At 38.9% G+C, this 21,714-nt stretch overlaps 1 protein-coding gene and 2 long non-coding RNA genes across 3 annotated transcripts in view; 1 reads left to right on the top strand and 2 right to left on the bottom strand.

Moving 5' to 3' along the window:
- LOC125315161 overlaps positions 1-3,797 on the bottom strand; it is a 17,062-nt gene extending 13,265 nt beyond the window's left edge. Inside the window, exon 1 of the long non-coding RNA XR_007198510.1 lies at positions 3,787-3,797. This is a non-coding gene — a long non-coding RNA (uncharacterized LOC125315161). The remainder of the gene's footprint in view (positions 1-3,786) is intronic.
- The window catches only part of LOC115731362 (disease resistance protein At4g27190-like), a 77,693-nt gene that overhangs the window by 51,742 nt on the left and 4,237 nt on the right, over positions 1-21,714 (bottom strand). The gene's annotated exons all lie outside the window — the stretch shown is intronic.
- On the top strand, positions 3,457-21,714 carry LOC125315164. The gene is made up of 4 exons (XR_007198513.1): positions 3,457-3,469; positions 9,320-9,323; positions 10,611-10,614; positions 21,583-21,714. It is a non-coding gene; the product is annotated as an uncharacterized LOC125315164 (long non-coding RNA).

Here is a 21,714-nt window from a genome sequence, read left to right as displayed (position 1 = left end):
TTTTTTTGTTCTTTGTATTTATTAATTAATAAAAATTGAATGACCTTAAAGTCTGTGAATTAAATGAGTATGCATATTCCATTCTATATGTAAGATGAGACATTTTAAAAATGTCCTAGATCAACTGGCATAGATAAAACTAACAACGAACTAGTCCTCTGCCACAAACCATAACAAATGCTATTTTTTTTTATGTTTTTTTGTTTTGTAAAAATGATAGACTAAATTCTTATGAATCGAATGACCTTGCTATATGTCTAACAATTGCATTAGGAAATGCAATATGATTATTAAATAAGAAAACTAGTATGAGACTTATCATACATGATGTTAGACTAATTATCGCTATGTCTAAATGCAATCTTTATGGAAACCCAATGCCAATCTATATTTGGTTTTTGTTATGAAAGTTATCCATTATCCTAAATGCATTCTCGATAAACAATCCATCTGCATTATGAGACTGAAAATATTGCGATGTATTGATACACATATTATACTTAAAATTCATCATTTCATTGATAACAAGTTATTTCAAAACAATCTAATCTCAACTTAAATAAATCGTAAAAGGTCATGCAAGACATATGAGTCCGGCCTTAGTATTTAAAGGTGCAAAAGCCAATAATGCCTTGGCTAATTTAAGGAAGTAATCAAATCACGAATAATCTTAGGTTCTGTTAACTACTAATGTAATTAAAATAAGCTATAAGTTGAAACTGAGCTATAAAAGCAAGTAAACTTTGACTTACCTAGAAGTGAAATCCTTTCGCAAAGGGTGGCCAAGATTTAGCGTTTCTGCTTTGCAAAGAGGGCCAATGGAGGCCCCGACAGACCAAAAGAAGGCCTACGACGGACGATCAAGTAACGTGACTAGAGGACAGCGAATCAATGCTGTAGATGACGTCAATACTGTTGGCGTAGTGAGGACTTCGCCGGAAAACCTGCAAAGCACTATCAAATCACTAGGTCTCATCAGCAATGCTACGACTAAAGGACATTAGATTTATGTTCTATGCACTCAATTGGATTGAATTAATGTGACTTGGCGTTAGCCATGAAGAATCAATCGGATGTCTAAAGGATGGTCTTAACATAAGCCTAACAGTTAATTACTTATTGGGCCAAGGCGGCAGAGATTCGAACCTGTGGTGACTTGCGGCCTGAGTTGCAGGAGATCAGCCCCAACAGGAACATCGTGGCGTCGGGCCAAGGTGGCAGGAACTCGGTCGGACGTGTGGGCGAGATGATGATCGCGCGAGCAACAGGAGTAACAATGGCGTTGATAGATGAGGCCTTCTGACTATCTCTCTCTCTATGACTGTTTCTTCAGCCTCTCTTTTACGAATTTCTCAGTATCTCCTGCCCTTTTCAGAATGCCTCCTTTCGCCCTCTCTTTATAGAGACGGAAGTTGTTATCAGCGAAGATATCCCAAGATAATAGCATATTTTCACTCAACTGACGTTGATCTGCCGAAAAGAGGGGAATCTCTCAATTGGTGCAGAATTTAAATATACATTTTCAAAGTCACTCAACGGAAATGGCTCCATTTTCAAAGTCAAAAACTGTTAAATCTCCCTCCACGACCAGGTTATTTATCTAATCAATTGCTGATTATCATCATCATTATTATTTAGATCAATTTTAAAGCGGATACGTTTTTGACCAAAAAAAAAAGCAGATAAGTTTGGTCCTAAATGTTATTGTTACCTAAATACAATGTTATGAAATGCATTATGCCTAATGTTATTTTGACATTTTTATTTTGGACTCTAGGTCGATTGCTAATCTCCATGTGATGAATAATCAAATAAGAAGCCAAAATTTAGGTTTGAACAATGTTAAATGAATACATGGCATATAAAAAATGTAGCAGATATTTTAAAAAAAAGTATTGGATGTTATATGGAATTGCTATGGTATATATATTCACTTCCTATATAGAACATTTGTTAGTTGGGTGTGGAATATTATCTAAATTGGTCCGAGATAAAAGTTAATTAACTTCTTTTCGAAAAAATATTATTCGTTATCATTTCACGTTATTCCTATTTTTAAATTAATATTTCTAGTTTGAACCTTTTATGGAATCCGATTTGATTGAAGGATATAGATCGATTTGTTAAATCGAATCTATTATAAAGAAAAGAAATTTTGGATCAAATTTCTTAGTTTTAATCAGAATTATTTTCTTAAAATTCGGAAATATATTCACGTGATGTTTGGCTTTGTGGAGATAATATCCAAGATTTCTTATTGCCCACAAAAGAATTCTCTTTTATCCCGCACAGTGAGGTTTCTTCTTTTGCCATGTCATTGGCCGGTCAACATAGAAAGAAGATCTTCAGCGTGAATAAATCAAACGCACAGCAGAAGTGAAAATAGAATGTGGGGGGGGACCTCCCCTAGCAGAAGTCGTCGCACGGAGGTGAAAAAAAGTACGTCGTACCTTCGTTCTTAGTTAAACGTGCGTGGAGCAAACAAGACGAGCATCGGATTTTTCTCAGTGAGTTTTCATGAGTGAATTTTTTGTGAGAGGTTATGAGATATTACTTATGAATTTATTTTGAGCTTAATTTAGGTTCTGGAAACACTCGAGTTCACGAGCAATTGTAACTTTGATTCTTCTATTATAGCGGATTATATTGCTGGCTCTCCCCGTAGACGTAGGTACCGACATCTCGATCAAATCATGTAAATTTCTAGTGTGTTTTATTGTTCTTCGTTTGTTTCTCTGGTAATTTCGTATTGACTTATTTGAAAGATCCGTTAGTGTTTTCGTATTATTATGCCAACACCTATATCCTAAATTAATCACCCAATAATAGTCTCAAGAACTTATTTTCATGTTAGTCATATTGATGAAACCAAAGGTTGCTACATGACGAACGATACATGAATGTCACTAGTACTAACCATATGAAGAATGGGGATAGAGTTGCAAGTTGCAACTTGCGGGCCATTCTATCCTATCACAATAAAACATTGGTTAATATCATGGTCATCACTTCATCTACTAAATTCATTGCAATTAAGTTTCTTCAATTTTCTTTAGTGTTGTTTAGATTATTGCTCATCTACTCCTTTGATTCAACTTCTTCGATATTTTTAACCTCCCTATGAGATTGCTGCAAAAAAAATACATCTCATTTCAAGCCACATTCATTCACACGACATATCACTTTAAAGCAATTGATTCACACCAAAATGCCCGTAATGGCAATCCCTATCTCTTCGACCATTTATCCATCTATTCTCGTACCTTTGCAAGACGTACATCTCGATCCTTGTGTTTATTTTCATTTTAGGCAAGGATGAAAATACAATTTGAGAATGAACATCCATGACCAAAGAGAGGATCTTGAATACTATTCGAAATTCAGAAGAATTACGTGGGGGGCCATTGAATAGCTGGAAAAAGCTTGGACCCTTTTACAGAAAGTGGAAATGAAAGCGGAGCAGTTTTGAGTGAATGGATACTCTGAGATGGAACAAGAAAAGTTGAATCTGATCAATTCAACTTATAAGACCTTGGAGACAAGGAGAATAGGGGTGAGACCGAGACTAACTAAGAAGGGCATATCATACGCCATGGAAAGAAATAAACATGCAATAAGAGACATGAGGACTGGAACAATTTGTGCCTTAACCTCATCGATCTATCAACATTTCATCCATCTCATGCACCATATATCTTGTCATGCCTGCTACGATGTCGACCATTTGGATGTTACAATGAAAAATATTTCTTTTTAGAAAGTGGCAATTCATGGATAAAGCATAACAGACAATTTTCGCAAATTCAATTGCCTCGGGTAATTATTTCTCTGAGACGAGTTATTGCATTTCCGAAAAAAAAATTGTAGAACATAATACAAAACAAGAGAACGAAAATACCCAATAACTAGAACGAATTATTAGTTTATTACGAACATTCAAATGAAAAGAAGAAATATGTCTATTGAGTATCATTTTGAACAGCAGTAGCTAGTGAATACTCCTAAGAAAGGACATCATGAATGAGTGGCTTGCAGTCGGTATTGTGCACAGTATGCTGGCATAAATGCACACGTGTTTGAAGGATCAATTAGGTTTAAGCTATAACTATTATAAATAAGCCTTCAATGGTGAGCGTCGAAGGAGAGGGAGACAATATTCGTATTTTGTTGGCAGGTGTAGCCCTTGCAATATTTTGAGGGATATCGTTGAACAGTTTTGTTGAGAGATTTCCTCAGATCTAACTAGCCTACCGTATCACAATTAGACGAAGTCAATATTCTTAAAAAGATATTTAACATTATAAAAAAAAAAAAGTAGATTTTCTCGGATCTAGCTAGTCTACCAGATCACCTTTGAACGAAGAATGATTAGCTATGGCAACTGACATCGGATATGAGTAGGGAGGTAACAGAAGCAACGTCAAGAAATGGTCCTTGAAGCAGGCCGTCATGACTGAAGTTCGAGTACCTCGACATTAAAGACCTTCTTCGCAGCGGCAGAACTGTTGGCGATCGGGAAACCATGACGGCCAGCAACGACGCGAGAGGAAAGGATTCAGAGGGAAATCGCCAAGAGAGTGACTTATGGATGCTTAGAAATCATTCGAGTTCCTTCAGTCAATGCTCTCTGTTCTTGCCCCTTCTCAGCATGCAATGTCCTTTTATGGCCAGCCATAGAGGTCCAGTGGCAGCTGTTGGTGGACGGAGAGCGACGGAGAGGACAATGAAGAGGGAATGAAGAGCAAAGGAATCACCGAGGGCTAGAGAGAATTTGCTCAGCTCCTTTATCGCATGTGAAGGTGCTCTGTTTCTGTTCTGGCCCCAGTCTGCATAGCATTTGAAATATGAAGAGTCAAATGCTCAGTGCGAACCCCTCCACCATATATTTGCCGTTCTCCTGTACGGAGACAAAATTGTCTAACATGGTTTGAACAAATTATGATTTTGTGTGTGAAGGAATGTCTTTCGAACTCATCGTGGAAGTGGAAACTCATCAGCTCGTCATTGAGGACAAGATTCTCGTCCCCGGTTAGCTCTCATTCTATAGTCTTTCCTCTTCAAGTTCCATCATGTAGCTTCCCTTTCCGAGTTCACATTTCGAGACATTGCACTTTGTATAATTTCTCAAGTGAGCTTTGCTTGTGTCGAATCATTCAGTGAGGTCGGCCTAAAACCCTCGAGCACGGCTCGCGTAGATGATGTCGGATCTGCTGTCGAGAGGTAACTCCGAGAAACTCTCTGAAAAAATATGATTTTTGTAGATGAAATGCTATCCACGCGACGCAAACATGGTTCGTTTGATATTTTAGCTAGTTAAAAGTAAGAAGCATAAAATACTCTGCTAAAAGAAAGTGCACAACTTAAGTGTCATGAACAATATGTTCTGTTAAACGGTTAGACAGGAAGCCGTTATTTGATATTTCGTGATTTTCTAAGATAGATAATTTCCTTTTTAGAATAGATTATTTCATTTTCTATGTATATTAAGTAAAGACGTCGTCTTTCTTGATTCTCTCTCCCTCTCTCTTAAAAATCCTAGAATTATTTTACAAAAGCTGAGATGAGATTTTTGGTTATATTTTCATGTGTATTTATACCATTTCCAACCCGGTGATTTGAGACAGTAGGTGAGAGCTTAGAAATACATAACACCTATTTAATGTTCAGGATGACAACTGATGACATATAAATATCGTAGTGACGCAGTAGAAGCAATTTCTCTATTGATTGTGGATATCATAAAAATCCTAGGTCCTTTATTTTTTTGGTCGATCATAAGAACCCTAGATAAAAAATTGAAAGATATTGATCAGGAAAAGAAATCGAAAGAGTTTTCATTGGGGTCTCGCGAAGGAGGAGGGTTTCCAACAATTTGGATTCTCTCTATCTGACCGTATAAATAGAATTTTCTGCGAGAAAGATGGACACTTACATTTTTGGTGATGTACTAGAAAAGCACACCATTATTATCCAGGGGTCCAGATAAATTAGACTTTTCTTCATTACAATACCTTAAGAAGGCTATTGTTGATGTATCCGGTGGATACCCATTTGCAAAATCCTCCACTGGTGTCCAGTAAGAGCAAACTAGAAAGCATCACCAACCAAATGAAGAAAACAAACCGAACAAACATTTGCAGACAAAACCAAAACGCATGCAATAGCAGCGACCTCATCCTAAGGTAGAAGGTGAAGGGTATTGGGATAGCATCAAGGAAAATTTCCTTCAAATGGGGGAGATGGAATAGGCGCTCTCGAAGTCCCCCCGGAACTTGGGCTTCCAATCAAGGTCACTGAAATTAGATCACCTGGTCTCGTTGTCTCTGGTTCTTAATCTCATTCATGGCAACACTAGGAGTGACAACCCCGTATCCAGTCCTCTGATAGCCCAAAAAAGTTTGTCGGGTCCCTCGCTCTTGGCATGGTGACACGAGAGACCAGGGCGATGGCAGTGGTGGGGGGTGAGGGACGGGAGTTTCCCTTCGCCTGGTGAGAGGCCGTCCACCAGCTCCACCCGAAGCAGAGATTCCTATGATGAGACGTTAGACCGAGTCATTTGCCGAGTTTAACGCAATCGAGTTTAAGTAACGGTACTTAGTCTTCATTTTTTCTCCAAATTGTAAAATCTTCCACTCTCTTGTGTCTCTCTCTGTCCATCTCTAGTCAATCAAGTAGCCTCGAGAAAAGTAAAATTCAGTGCAAAGATCTAGACTTTGCAGTTGGCTATGAATCGGCATTTGTCTTTGTCATCAGGTAAGTTTCGTTAAACAAACTTAAAGTGGGGTTATTCGCTAAAAACTAGCACTGCTTTTTAAGAGGAACATGTATACCGATTTCACCATAGCGGCATACTCCAAAATAGTAATAATAATATATTATTATTTCATTTAATCGTCGAGATTGAAGGAGTCAATTCAATATTTTTTTTTTCATCTTCATTCAAAGTGATCAGAAAGAACTCGTTTTATTTCAATATTGATTAAAGCATTTACTATAAAAAAAAAATGGCTATTATCATTTTATTCAATCTTTGGCTCATAGTGTGTTTAATCCGTTGATATGCCCCTCATAGGGTTTCAATTATCCATATTAATAACACAGTAACTTGTTGAATCTCGCCTAGTAAACCCCCGATTGGACTTTGGACAAGTGATAATGATAAACAACATTTCAGATTATTAACACAGTAACCTATTGAATCTCGCCTAGTAATCCCCTGATTGGACTTTGGTCGGGTGATTGAGGCATAGACATGTTGTCAAAAAATTGAAAATCTATGAGGGGTACATCAATGGATTAAGCACACTGTGCGCCAGAAATTGAATAAAATGATAATAGATATTTTTTTTTATAGGAAATGCTTCAATTCATATTGAAATGAAACGAGTTATTTCTCATCTGACCCGATCAACACCAAGAAAAGAAGCTAAGATTGAAGAGAGCGTCATTTTCGCAAACTGAAATGAAGGCCGATAATCATCTTACATAGATTCAACTCTCATATTTGAGAAAATCCTAGCACTATGTTATTGAGGACCTCGTTAATCTTTTAATGGCTTGTTCTAATCTTTTGTCAAAATGATGTTGTCTTTCATCAAAAGCTTGGCAACACTTACTTTTACTGTACTTTTTGCATGGCACTCTGAAACCTTGGCTCGGTCACGTATTTTTATCGTTGCGTGCAAACTACCACGTTCACATACATCAGGTAAAGTTCTATCTATTGGTTGATGGGAGCGGCCTTGAAATTTGTTCTAAGCAAAAAATGATAAGATTTAAGTGCAAAATCCGTCGACAAATGTGCGTTGATCACCGGCACAATTATAGAGGACGCTAATTGCGACAATACATGTGTCCATTAGTATAAAACAAAAGTTCAAGCACCAAGCGAGTAATTTGATTCCAGTTATATATCTCATGTGATGGGAGAAAATTACATAGGATTAGCTGAAAAGAACATACACTTATCCGTAAGGAGAAAAAATAAACAAAAGGTGTGCCATATTAGGAACATACACGTATTCATAAGTTAGATGATTGTAAGATGAAAAGGATTTAATATTAGAAAAACGAACATACACATAGGCTCCGTTTATTTCACGAAAGATGAGTGATTTGAAAAATATTTTTCGAAAAGTAATTGCTTATATTGTTTAAAAAAAAATTCGTCAACGAAAAATATTTTCGTCATCAACAACAATTTATGTCTAACTATTTTTGTAAGTAATAAAAAAGAATTTCATTTATTTATTTTTTTTAACGACATAAGTAATTACATTTTAGAAAATATTTTTCAAATCGCTCAAATCGGATTTGAGAAGCCTCCTTCATCTCCATGCAACAGAAACAAGGAGCTCGGTTATAGAAAGGGAGTCATTTTTTGAGTTGCAGGGGGCTCATACAAAATCCTCCCACTGATTTCTTTCATTTGTAGATCTTCTTCCCGATTTCAGGCCATTAATAGAGGCCTTTGCTGTTGCCGTTCACCCTTTCCAAGCCGCGCCGCGAACCCCGCTGTTTTGCTCTGTTTCTTGGCCGGGAAGCTTGAAGTGCTTCAAGCTCGGCAGCTCCTTCTTCGCCGGTGAAGACGCTTCCAGGATCCTTCCTTTCGGGTCCGAACACCGATTCAAGGCCAATGCCTCTTTGCTCTTCTTTGGTGAGCTTAGACCCGAGAGCTGTGATTGAAATTTGTGTGAGAATCGATTCTAATTAAGCATCGAATAGTAACCTAAACATACTTTAATGTGACTACACTATCTTTTATTTTATTTGGAATAGCGATCATGATATTCTGGATTTGAATTGGTGCTTCGACATTGCATGAACCGGTCACCATGTGTTTGTTGATTTTCCCGAGTGAAGTCGGTCCACAAATTTGAGAAACGTTCTTCCATATTTGTGCCTGTGGGAGTATCATGCGTCTAAACCGAGACATGTCCGTTTTATTCTCTCATAAAATCTTCAGATTGAACTAGTATGATGTTTGTCTGAACCTCCATTTGTAAGTTGCCTATTTCCAGGTACATGTATATCGGCGTCTGTTTTAGTTCATTCCGTTAACGATGCTGTCATCCACTGTGAATGAGCGGTTCTGTATTCCGAGATATGTCACATGCAAAGATGATGTGTCTTTGCTGGGAATGAAGTGATTGAAAACGAGCAATTGTGTGCCTGCTGGAAATGAGCAATGTTTGATTACCTCTACGTAAAAGATGAAGAAGATGAAGCTGGTTCATCTTGGAAACTAGTCTGAATTTTGAGGCCATTTTAGGAATGCCAAGTCACATGGTCCCACGTTACTAGACGTCTCTCACTTGAGAGGGGTAAAAAATGCCCAACAAATTTAGGAGACTTACAATTTCCCTTGAAAGAAGATATTACGAGGTAAAGAACGGATATTAACGTATAGATAACGAACGAATTATTGCACACATCATAATCTTAAGATCGCTTTTTGATTGTCAAAGGAAGCTTTGTCGACATTATTTATTGTCCAATTTATCCAACTGAAAAATGTCGGTTCGGTTTGATTCGGTCGAGTCCAGTTTTGAACTAGTATACATCAATGAGACTAAGCAAGTTCCTTCTGTTTGGTAATAAACAAAAAGAAATCCCTGTCTACAATATTTTGTGAAACTTGGATCATCGCCTCTTGCGATCTCCCAATGTTATGGACCAACGCCATGTTGCATTTCACGCTCGAAGATCCTGATGGTGGTTTAATTTCCACTCCTCCGGGAAGAATCACTCGAACATGCTTCTTTGGCAACATACATTTTCCTTTTGCCAAAGCCGGCATGTCTCGATCTATCGAGCAACGAGGGGCTTTCGGATTACTTACTTGAATCTACTTGGACCAGCTCCTTGAAGGTTCTGAAGTCGTCCTTACACACGCTTCTCTGGAGTATTACCAGAGTTCATAGGCCACCTCAATTCTCTGGAGATGCTTTGGCTTAACCAGGGTAATTTCACTGGGTCTATTCTATCGCAACTCGGTAACCTAACACAGCTCACCAGTTCCTCCAACTCCATCAAACCTTGAACGGCTCACTCTGCTCAGTCTTCCATCCGACAATTTCGTAGGTCCAATACCAGAATGTCTTGGACAACATGACAACTTCTTCAACTGAGTTTCTCGCATAATCGTTTTGCAGGACCTATTCCTCCGAGTGTAAAGAATACTTCAAATCTAGCCCAACTTGACATTTCCAATGACCTCATGGCGGTTCTATACCCTCATCACTGTTTTCTTTTCCATCCTTGACGAGACAAGACCTCGGTAACAATGGGCATTTGAAATGGGTCGATATCTGATCAACATATACCAGATTGTATTGAACTGGATTGTCCATGATTTTTCGGTCCAATTCTCCCATCAATCAAGAATTAACTCTGTGCCTTTGGTAAGTGTAGATCCGACGTAAACAAGACATATAGTGTCTTGTGGTTCATTCACGACGATTAGATGTTCTTCTTCAAGTATTAGGGTAAACATATTTGAAGCATCTACAAGAACTTAAAAAAAAAAAGCCTGGTACGATTTGCAGGATGCCAAAAAAACCAAATGAGAAAACAGTTGGCTACGGACCAAAATAAACCGGAATCACTAGCAAGGTCGCTAATGAAAAAGAGTTGCCCCCCCTGAGAATAAAAAATGATTCATCCATATGCATCAAAATATCTGCAACGGTTCCTCTAGATTTCCGAGTGTGCTTGAGATTAACTGTCTCTGCAAATGCACTAGGCCATGACGTTGTTATGTGTTGATTATGACTTGACAATAAGTTGATCCCGGTTGATTTGTACCCATAATTGAATTGCAAAGAAACCCGGTCCATTTTAGGAAAGCCCGAATTGGACTCTTGACAATAGGATTTGGGGGGCTGATATGAAAAGGGAAATTAATTTCTTACTAGAGTCCCATTCCTTATTGAAGATGAAATCGACGTTGTCGTCGGATGAGGGCTCATAGTTTTTCCATTTAAATATCTTGTTGTTGAGTTTAGTCTTATTCACTCGATGGCTGTGCTTAATGTATCAAATATTGTGAGAGACAAGAGAATGAGAACCGTCGTCCAAGAGAGTTGAGAGTGCTACAAAACTTATTTCCTATTATTGACTTTTGTGATACTCTAGTATCGGGAAACAATTGTGACTGAGTGTGATCGAGAGATTGCAATCCCGTTTACGCCGATCATCACGGGGCCATCTTGTTTATTCTTCCCACAGAGTAGATATACTACCTAACCATGTCGTTATGTTTAGGTTTTATTCGTGCAATTTATTTCTCACTTGAACCGCTCCGTTTGTACAAAATTTCGGCCAAGTCAAAACAAATTTGTATCGAAGCCAAGGGTAATTCTCAATAAATTGTTCTCGATATTTTGTCTGTTTGCAATTGTCAATATGGCTTCTAAGAAATTCGAGTAAGAGAGATTAACCCGCAAGAATAATCTTAGCTTGTGGTGTATTGAGATGTCCGCGTTGTCGGGACACGATGAATTTGAGGAAGAAAAGAATAATCTGTATGATTTGAATAAGAATCCCTGTGCTGGAAGGAAAGAATGCTCTACCTAGAAGCCAAGTATCGGAACTGAAATCTCTGCCATCTCTCTCTCGCACGCCTTGTACTGCGCTTCGTTTAGTCTTCCACTGCAATTTAAGGGACTTCGACCCACTGAAAGGGCTAGATCAGATTCGGAGTCAATATGAATTCAGATCATAAATCAAGTCATTTTCAATTAGAAGATATTCATGACCAAAAAAAAAAAAAATAGCGATCCATGATTTCTTTCACGTCCATGATTTAGTGATCTATGAATTTTTTTTTCATTTCTCTTTTGTGTTAAATGAATGTGTCGCATAAATAAAATGTAGCGCATATAAAAAAAAAGGATTAAATGTTGTATGGAATTGTTATGTATGGATGTCACAATTCCATCCAACCAAAAAGAAAAAAAATATATGACAAAATTGATCTAAGAAATTAATGAAGGACAAGTAAAAGGTAAACTGTGGTAAGGTAACCCGATACAAGTCGGGTGAAAAATATGACACAACCTCGTTATTAAACCTTGGGACAAGAACACCCATGAGTTACAATCAAATCGAATGCAATTTTTGTCTCAGGTGACTGAACTAAGGGAAACCATGTATTTTCTTAAATATATCCTAATGAATCTAGACCAATTCCAATACTAAAATATAACAACTTGATCAAAACCCGTTTCTCTAATTATTTTCCAACTTTTTATTTACGGAATCTTTATTTTCTAATTATTGTATATTCTGATAAGAGGGGACTTGGATTTGGCTCAAGAGCCCAATCCTAATATGAACTGATCTGATCTATAGTTTGGACCATGGACACAAAATCGCTCGATTACATCAGGCCCCACTCAACCCAAACAAACTTATTTAATATTCAAACTCGGCCACCCATGCCCCCAACCGAGCACACCCCACCATCACACCCCCACCCGAGCCCACCTCACGCATCGATCATCAACATTACAATAAAACACAACGTGACCAGACACAATAAAACAAAACCACCGAATATTCAAACACGCCGCCGCGACAACCACCCCCGGCAAGCCCACGGAGATATCACGGAACATACAAAACAAACAAAACACAAAAAAAGGAGTACATAAACGATCCAACCCCCCAGATGGCCAATAGGCCACTGGGTGTGATAGGCACCACACCGATTAAGTGAGGCCATGATGGTGGGTTACTGTGCTAGTCTCTCCCGAGGAATAGTCGAGGTACGCGCAAGCTGGCCCGGACACCTAGATTATTAAAAAAAAAGGAAAAAAAGAAAAAATTGTAACTGGAATCAGATCTGCATTTTTAACCAATCGATTCAGAACAAGTTCCAGATCTGATAGTGCCATATGTCGTTTATCAATCATGCCTTTGGGGCATTTTATCGAACAATTTATGGTCGACGACTTCAGTAGTTTGTTTTAATCACTTCCAAAAGTAGATTCGTGGACCGACTCAATTGACAATAACAATTGATGTTCAAAATCAATTCAACTCCGAGCTGCGGACTCGGTGGACGCGAAGCTCGGAGGTGATGCCTTGTTTCGTTATCACCAACTGATGAACCAATCGGAGCAATCGATTTCAAGCAGGGAGGATCAGAAGCGACCGAGCAGAGAACCGTCTTTGCAGCGAGAGACTCTTCATTTCGAGCTTCGACTTCCATCAATCTCATCGCCACTCCTGCTTCCTTGACTTATCAACGTTCCCTGTGTCCTACTACTGTGTTATTCCTATTCACATTCCTCGCGAATTGAAGGATCAATCAGGGAAATGCAAATTGAGCTCCTCCCTATCCGATTGCAGTCAAATGTGCCTCTCATTCCAAGCCACATTCAATTTCAGAGTAGAGTTTGGATCTTGATTTTCATTTAATTTCTCATAGCATTTTTTTTTCCTATTTCATGATCTTAGTTTCGGCTGGAGCTTTGTACTTGTAATTCAATTGTACATAGTGCTTCGGTTGAGTCAGGATGCGATTTTTTAAATGGTTCCGCAATTTTCTCTTAGCCAAGTGTTTTCTAATTCAGATTTCTACTATAAACTTCTTATTATCTTACTGGGAAGAGGTTACCAAAAAATAATAATAATAATAATAATAATAATAATAATAATAATAATAATAATAATAATAATGTCTTTTTAACCTTGTCGATTGGAAGGGAAGAAACTTGTTTTGATGTATCTGAGAAAATTTCAAGAGTAACTTTCTAAAATAATAATAGTAAACATCTGTTAACACCTAAGGTTACCTCCCGGAGGGAGCCACGAGACAAGCACGAGCTTTGATCGCCTACTGGTAAGAGCATTGAAAATAGACTCAGAAGAACCTCGAAAATGCCACGTGTCAGAGAAAATTTTGGCGGCATCTTCCTTGAAAGAAGAAAGAAGAAGCGCATGAAAAAAGCCATGATCGGGGCAGTTAATGAAAGATTTGCAGTAATCCCCACGAGACGAAAAGAAAGAGCGCGGAAACCAAGAAACCGTCAAGGGACTACCCTCATGACATATCGAAAAAGGTTAAAACGTGGAGCCAAAGGAAATAACCGCTCGACAGTTACCGCAGTTGGTCTATAAATACCTCGCGGCCACAATAGACAAGGACACACACAAAAAACACACGAATACTCGTCTCTATAATTAACTTTTAACCTAGTTATAGCTCTTAGATTCCCATCGTCAATTCAATTCCAGTGAGGCTCATATTCAGAATTAGGTGTCGTCAATTGAATTCCGGTGTCTGCTCATTAGGTTCGGGACCGTCGATTCAATTCCGATGTTGTACCCATTACCCATCTCGTCCAATACAGTTGATTAAATTCCGGTATTGTGTGCTACATCCACCGTCCAGTGTTGACGATTAGATTCCGACATTGTGTCCTACAATTTGGTTCGGCCTCGTTGATTAAATTCCAGAGTTGAATCCAAAATCCTAGTGTGTCGAAGTTCATTTCATTATCGAATGAGTGGACTGTCGAATTGTCAAGAATCAGTATCATGCCTCTCACGTCAACGTAAGTATTTTTCGCATTTGACACTCTTGTCCAAAGCTGACCCAGAACTCCTTCTTGGAAAACGAACGGATCAAGTTCGATAAAAGATTCCAGCGTGGATAATCCTTTTGGGCCTCAACCTCACCCGGGCCAAAACCCGAGAACCCGTTTGGACCTAGTCGAAGGATTTTTAACGCGCAGTAGTCTTTTTTGGCACGCCCAATGGAACCACAATGTGTTAGTTCGAGAGAGTGCTATGCCACGAACGAGAGGCCGTAACAACGCAGACAGCGTTGGAGACGAGCCTATGGCAGAAATACAACATGCGGAGTCATCCACGGCTCATGCTTTGCTAAGCAAAATCCACGGCGATAATGTTGAAGCTCCTCAACAGCATGCTGAAGAGCCTAGGAGAAATCCAGAAATAACGCTTGTCATGTTATCGTCAATAAGACGAACAATCGAGATCAGTCAAATTCATTCCCTAAGAGTAATGTCTACCCACAAAGAGGAACTATGCCGGAGAGTAAATATGATCTATGAATATGCATTGAAATATCTACCAAGGTTGCCATAGATTTGGTTGGTAAAGCTTGAGTCAAATATGCTTGAGATCAGTCGTCTCTACAAGTGCACTAGACCATGACGTTGTGATGTGTTAATTATGACTTAGCAACCTGGGCACATTTTTGAAAAGTTGGGATTGACAACGGGATTGTAGGTAATGCAAAAAGGGAAAGCTATTTCCCACGAGAGTTCTTTTCCTTATTGAAGATGAAGTCGATGTTATCGTTAGATAAGGGCTCATAGTTTTTAGCATATAAATATTTTGTTGCGGAGTTTGGTCTTCTGCACATAGTGAATGTGCTTAATATGTATGAAAGTTTGCGAGAGACATTGAGAGCATCAAGAGCCATCATCCAAGAGATTTACGAGGGTGAGAAAACTCTTTTCTATGATTGATTTCCGTGGATTGTGTAGTTGTCAAAAACTTTATCACAATCGAAAATATCATGAATAATTCAGCAGGTTGTTGTTTAGAAAATACTGTCTTTGCCCATCCGATCACTGTCGAGGAAAGAAGCTAAGATTGAAGAGACTGCCATTTTTGCAAACTGAAATGAAGGCCGACAATATGTTCAACTCTCACATTTGAGAAAATCCTAGTACGTGTAATTGAGGATCTCGTTAATCTTTTATTGGCTTGCTCTAATCTTCTATCAAAATGATGTTATCTTTCATCACAAGCTTGGCAACTCTTACCTTAACTATACTTTTTGCATGGCCCTGTGGAGCCTTGGTTCGGTTATGTACTTTCATCAATGCATGCATATTGCCACGTTCACATATATCAGGTAAGACTTTATCTATTGATTGATGGGAGTGGCCTCGAAAGTTGCTCTAAGCAAAAAATGCTAAAATTAAAGTGCAACATCCAACAACAAAATGTTTGTTGATCACCGACACAATTGTAGAGGATGTTATTTGCGACAATACATGTGCCTATTAGTATAAAACAAAATTCAAGCACCAAACGAATAATTTGATTCTAGTTAAATATGTCATGTGATAGGAGATAATTACATAAGATTAGCTGAAAAGAACATACACGTATTCATAAGGAGAAAAAAGAAACAAAAGGTGTGCCATGTTAGAAAAAAGAACATACACGGATTCATAAGTTAGATGATTGTAAGATGAAGATGATTCAATATTATAAAAAAGAACATGCACGTATTCTTTTTTGGAATTGGATTTCAAAAGGCTCCTTCATCTTCAAGCAACAAAAACAGGGGAGCTTGGTCATAGAAGGGGAGTCATTTTTTGAGTTGCCGAGAGCTCATATCGTAACATCTCGAAAATTCGACGTCGGTAAGATAAATGAATTCGATGGATTTTAACCACGAATTGCAGTCTAGTTGATAATATTCGATTTTCGAGGATTAAGGGGCAATCGTTGGACGTTGATTTATCGAACCGAGAAGGGTATTGGATAACCTTAAAGCATTGGACAAGGGAAATCAAGCTAGGATAATTGAGCTGTCGAATCGAAGCTCTGAGTTAATTCGCGGCTGAGCCTAATCCCGACCGAACCTTAGAAGCGAATTTACCATTTTGCCCTTAAAGGTAAATTTACTATTTTGCCCTTTTGCCCTAAAATGACCATTATATCCCTTTGCAAAATTACCATTTTACCCTTGATGCTAAATTACCAAAGAACCCTCAATCATTTGTGCCAAATGACTAACCTACCCTTGCTTGTGAAATTACCAAATTGCCCCTAGATATTATTTATAAAAGACGAAACTCATTGATAGGGATTTGACTTGTGGGCCCCACCTTTTCTTCTTCTTCCACAAGCTTGGGGGTGACTCTCATTTCTCTCTTGCAATTTTCGGCCAAAACTCCCCCACGCCCGAGAGCCAGCCTTTTCGTATTTCTGCGCGCATCCGAGAAGAAATCGCTCGTTTGAGCTCTTCCCGAGGGCGAATTGAGCTCCATTTTCTCCTACGCGACCATAAGATCAAGGAAACTCAGATCCGAGGGCTGATTGTCGATGAAACCGTTGGAATTTTGTGGATTTGGGCATAACAGAAGATGGTTGGTGAGACCCGGTCCGTTCTTGCTTCGATTTGAGCTCCGTCAAGCAATACCAATGCAACGGGGTCTGTGTAGCTGCTGTTCGGTGGTCCTCGATGGTTCCGTGTTGATTTTGGACCAAGCCACGCGTAGCCCTCGCCGCCGCCGTCGCGCCGGTGTTCTCGGATTTGCAATCGGGTGAGTTAACTCCTAAACTCTAATTAGGTCGTTAATTACGTTTAGGGATAGATTATTTTATGTTAATTGTGAATTAGCTTAGTTAATGATAGTTGGATTAAGTTAATTGACCACGATTGGGTTAGTTGATCACGGTTGGGTTAGTTAACCCTAATTAGTTAAAGAAACGGCAGTTACTTTTAGTTAATTATAGTTACTTTCCGTTAACCGCAGTTACTTTTAGTTAACTATAGTTACTTTTTGTTAACTGTAGTTACTTTATGTTAACTATAGTTACTTTTTTTAATTATGGTTGGATTAGTTAATCTTGGTCGATAAACTATCGGTTTGGACGATAAGTTATCGAGATTTGGCGATAAACTATCGAGCTTTGGACGATAAGCTATCAAGCTTTGGCGATAAGCTATCGAAATTTGGATGATAAGCTATCAAGGTTTTGACGATAAGCTATCAAGGTTTGGATGATAATCTATCGATTTATTATTTTACTAATATTTTTGTATAGTTTTAATACTCGTCTCCGATTGTTCTATGCGTGAATACGTTGGGAATAGCCAAATAAATTGGCTTATATTATTAATTATATTGATTGACAATCATCAAGAATGTTTGGATATGAAAGTATACCGAGTTTGGTAGTTGAATCATGTGATTGAGATTTGATTATTGGGCTGTATCTAATCTTGTGATGGTTAGAGCGTAGCGGTAGTCGCACGCTATTGGTCCGTTATCGATAGTTATCCTATGTATATAGGCTGCCCCGAGCAAATCAGCGCCCTATTTAGACTTAGGTGTTGACTTACGGAAATTTTATATCTCACCCGTTGTTGTTAATTATTTTTCGGAACCCTAGCGATGAAGAGTTTGTTACGAGGTGGACGTAAACGCCGGTTCCTATTTTAGGAGTATAAAGTAGTATTAACCCCAACCCCGATCCGATATCTTTTGATGGTTGTAAGAAGTGGCTTTGACGTAGGGCTTATACATACATATTTCCCAAGGTTAATGAGATAAATAAATAAAATTATCTTTTGCTACTGTTGATTGTTGGTTGCCTCCTGATCGTCCCTATCGCTTTTAATATTGTCCGGGGAAGTAGCACGTTCCGTATGCGCTTAATTTAAAAGATAAAAAAGAATGGGTCGGTGACGAGTCCTGGGATGTCACAACTTAGCGACCGAGAAGGGATATTGACGTGCCTAGTGGGTGCGGGGCGTGACACATACAAAATCCTTCCACCGATTTCTCTCATTTGCGGATCTCCTTCGCCGATTTCAGGCCACTAATAGCTGTCTTTGTTGTTGCCGTTTACCCTTCCCAAGTCGCGTCGCAAACCCCGCTTTTTTGCTCTGGTTCTTGGTCGGGAAGCTTGAAGTGCTTCAAGCTTGCTCGCTTCTTCTTTGCTCTGTTTTGGTGAGCTTAGGTCCGGGGGCTGTGATTGAAGTTTGTGTGAAAGTCAATTCTGATTAAGCGTCGAATAGTAACCTAAACATACTCTGATTTGACTATGAAATTCTGGATCCGAATAGGTCCTTGGACATTGCATCTATATCCTCCATTTGAACCGGTCACGATGTGTCTGTTGATTTTCTTGAGTGAAGTCAGTCCACGAATTTGAGAAATGTTCTTTCGTATTAGTGCCTGTGGGAGTTTCATGCATCTAAAATGAGACATGTCCGCTTTATTGTCTCATAAAATCTTCAAATTGAGTTAGTATGATGCTTGTCCGAGACCTCCATCGGTAAGTTGCCTATTTCCAAGTATATGTGTATCGGCCTCTGTTTTAGTCCATTCCGTTAAGTCTCTCCGTGGTACGGGGTTACATGTTGATGTTGATCGATTAGCTTTAATATAGTTGGATTGTTAATGATGTCTGTCTACTACCGTGAATGAGTGATTTGTGTTCTGATATATGTTACATGCAAAGATGATGAAGCCGATTCATCTTGGAAACACGGGTGTTTAAGTATGAGAGTTGAACAAAGAAAGAAAAAGAAAAGAGGAGGGAAATTGTTCAAAAGCAAAAGCGAGCACGGGTTGTGAGTGCAAGGAGTGTCTGCGATACAAAAGGTGCCGAACAAGAGAAAAGAAGATCATTACATGATTTGGGCGCCATCATTTGTTATCAGACAAACCTTAAAAGATGAAAAGTCGAATCAATGGCATCTAAGAAAATATGTGGTAAAAAACGACTATTAACGAATAGATAATTAACAAAATATATATACACATCATCATCATCATCATCATCATCTCAAGGTCGCTTGTCGAAATGTCGGAGGAAACTTTCTTGACATTACTTTTAGTCTAATTTACCAAATGGAAAATGTCATTGATTCGGTCAGATCCAGCATTTTGATTATGGAAATTTGACTTCTACCAATAAAGAGGAAAAATTGAATCAATGCTCAAAACAATGACGTCGCCGATTGACACCCGCTTGGAACCCTCCCAATCGTTGATATGAATTTACTAATGCAAAAGTTAGCAAACCCAAAGTCTAGAGCTAGATAGGAAAAAATATACTAGAAATGCCATAAATTATGTACAACGTTTACTTGAATGTCATAACTTTCAAAACGTTCACTTAAGTGTCATAACTTTCAAAAATCAATATCATCGCAATAATGCACTTGATTAGAATTCATACAACATAACCCCACAATGTATGGTCCAATGACTGGTCTCCCCGCAAGTATAGTCAAGACGACAAACCAAAGCAATGAAAATGGAAGGAAACGATCACAACCCATGTGGGAAGTGTACAAGAGTTGGCAGAAAAATAGTCTCATGTCACGGGACGCGTCATTTTAATTGCAAAAGACCCATACGTCGCAATTTGTCGTCGTCCAAATCCCTATCTCTATCTTCGCCTTGGCCTGGATCTCTTCCACAGCTTGTTACATGCAATTCTGCACCGGGTGGGAATTCTGCAAAGTATTTCTCGGGTAAGCACCTACCGAATTTCGGCAAATTCTCAAGGCGAAGCTTAGTCAACCCGGAGAAGGTGATTGTCATTTTGGATGCTCCTTCACGTCCTCCATTGCCTGCAATTAGTTCCATATTTTCACAATCCCGCACCTCTAGCATTTCGATTTGCCCAAGAAATTCCGCTGTGAAGGTTGGGAAAAGTATTTCCAATGGGCAACTCCAAACATTTATGGATCTCAAGTTTGGAAATGGGACATTTGGAATACCGTCGTATCGCCAAATTTGCCTCAAGTTTTCCAGAGTTGACAAATAGAGGCTCCTCAATTTACCACTCTCTGTAACCATCCCATCGATTTCGTATATGATCTCGATCAAAGGACATGATCTCACGTCTAGGACCTTGAGACAGCGCTGCAATCTCTTCCACATATAGGATGGGGCAATATGTAGAAGATTTTGACAGTCCTCCAATTTGAGGGATTCCAATTTGCGAAAGGAACCAGCAGGAATTTGATTGTTCCATAGCTCTTTGCACTGAGTGCTTGTAATCTCTAGTTCTCTTAAATTGGGGAATGTAACCTACACGAGGATAAAGTGAGAAATGAGGATAGTAGGATACTGTTATATTGTTCGTGCTAAGACATGATAATGCAAATGTACATATGATCATAGTAAGGATAAAGCAAACCATCTCATTGAACAACGGTTGGGGCGATCCATCATCCTCTTTGTTCGTCTCTCTTAACGGCCTCTTGACACTAGTGGAACTTGGGATGAACGCTCCAAAGTTGCGGCACCGCCTAATACGGAGTATTGTTAAGTAAGTGAAATCATAGGAACAACTTCCTGAGCTGAAACTAACCAGGTTTTCGAGGCGTAGAAGTGATAATTTATTTAAGCAAAGGAAACCGATCACTGTTGCCTTTGATCGACCTCCGTCTTCCTTGAGAACCACTTCTTCCATTTGTTCGCAACCCCAAATGAATATCTCTTCGAGTTTTGCTAAAGTTCGGGCTGTGGAATTAGGGAAGAGATATCTTAGGTCGGAGCAATCCGAAACCGAGACTCTGTTTAGACTAGGAAAACCCAAAACCGCTTGGGAGTCGCTCTTCACCATGTGCCTCAGCCTTCCCGCTTTGTCTACCCGTACCTTTTCCAATTTGGGAATCGATACATTTTTTTGTTCCATATTTGAGTCAAGAGATCCACAATCAAACAATGATTCCAGGGAGGGACACTCATAAACGCCGACACTTTCCAGGTTGTGCAACCTCCCTATGATTGTCGAAGGGAAGACGTTGAGTACATCGAAGCAGCCTCCAAGGATGAGGGTAGCCAATTTGCAAAAAGAACTTCTAGGAAGTTCACCGTGCCATATCTTTTTAAAAGGTCCTACCCAATCAAGCTTTAACTCCTCCAAGCATGGTAAACTAACCTGTAATAAGAGTTATGCGTCATACCA

Source organism: Rhodamnia argentea, chromosome 5 (genome assembly GCF_020921035.1).
Source record: "Rhodamnia argentea isolate NSW1041297 chromosome 5, ASM2092103v1, whole genome shotgun sequence".
In the NCBI taxonomy this organism is placed as follows: domain Eukaryota; kingdom Viridiplantae; phylum Streptophyta; class Magnoliopsida; order Myrtales; family Myrtaceae; genus Rhodamnia; species Rhodamnia argentea.
This window is presented reverse-complemented; position numbering and strand designations above follow the sequence as displayed.